The sequence below is a fragment of the Aotus nancymaae genome, unplaced genomic scaffold (assembly GCF_030222135.1).
Source record: "Aotus nancymaae isolate 86718 unplaced genomic scaffold, 86718_ANA_hifiasm-v0.15.2.pri h1tg000036l, whole genome shotgun sequence".
NCBI lineage: Eukaryota > Metazoa > Chordata > Mammalia > Primates > Aotidae > Aotus > Aotus nancymaae.
Genome location: NW_026988450.1, coordinates 17,013,078 through 17,014,394, shown reverse-complemented (window position 1 = coordinate 17,014,394; position 1,317 = coordinate 17,013,078). Strand labels below are relative to the sequence as shown.

The 1,317-nt window shown below is 40.2% G+C and overlaps 1 pseudogene; it reads right to left on the bottom strand.

Annotated features, from left to right (window-relative positions):
• Positions 1-604: 604 nt before the first annotated feature.
• Positions 605-1,215, bottom strand: LOC105724775 (adenylate kinase isoenzyme 6-like; annotated as a pseudogene).
• Positions 1,216-1,317: the final 102 nt, after the last annotated feature.

The window sequence follows — 1,317 nt, the reverse complement described above, 5'->3', positions numbered from 1 at the left end:
CAATAGGCTGGACACAATAGCTCATGCCTGTAATCCCAGCACTTTGAGGGGCCAAGGTGGGTGGACTGCTTAGGCCCAGGAGTTCAAGACCAGCCTGGGCTACATGGCAAAACCCTGTTTCTACAAAAAATAAAAAATTTGCCAGGTGTGGTGGCGGGCACCTGTAGGTAGTCCCAGCTACTCAAGAGGCTGAGGTGGGAGGATTGCTTGAGCCCAGGAAGTCAAGGCTGCAGTGAACTGAGATCTGCCTGGGTGACAGAGTGATCCCCGTCTCAAAAAAAAAAAAGAAGCTCCCATTTTCCAGTTATCTTTGAATGTTAATGTTTTATGTTTTACTTTTCATTGTGAATAATTGTGAACACAGACAAAAGTGGAAAGTGGAGACTATAGTACAACGAACCCTCAGTTACTTATTACTGAACTTTAACAATTACCAACTCACGGCCAAACTTAAAAAAACCTTTTGTCTTTAGATTTATTTATTTATTTATTTATGAGATGGGCTCTCACTCTGTCACCCAGGCTGGAGCACAGTGGTGTGATCTTGGCTCCCTGCAACCTCCCCTCCTGGGCTCAAGCGATCCTTTCACCTCAGCCTCTTGAGTAGGCAGGACCACATTTATACTATCTACTGGTTAGTCCTGCAACATGATTTTAATAAAGAGTTACTTATTTTTGAGCAATTTCTATGATGTCAGCAGAGAGAGATCAACAAGAGTGCTTGTAAAGTAGTTAGTCTCATAAGTCAAGAGTTAGAATCTTTGGTCCATTGCTCAATCCATTTCAAGATCTGATCTATATTATTTTTTAGCTCTTATGGTTTATTGCTGGGTAGTTGATGAACAATTTCTTCCTTGCAGGATGCTGTGACTTATTAATAAATAACTTGAAAAATCTTACACTGAATATAGTCTGTTAGTTTCATCTCACTATAACCTCTTGCTTCAAGTCTTTCACACAATACATTGGTATCTGTTCTCAGCACAAAAACTGTAATATATGAAACCAGTGATCAGGGAAGAAGTCACCAACATGGTAATAAACAATAATTTGCCTGTAAAAATAATCTACCTTCTCTCATTTGGTTATCTAACTCATCAACTACTCTTTATCTTCATCTAAAGTGGGATAATCATACTCTTCATCATAGCCATCATACAACTGCTTTTTCTGAGCTAAATCACCCACATTAATGTTGTATTTCAGTCCTGATTTTGTTTTTTTTTGAGATAGAGTCTCACTCTGTCCTCCAGGCTGGAGTGCATTGGCGCCATCTTGGCTCACTGCAACCTCCGCCTCTCGGGTTCAAGTGATTCT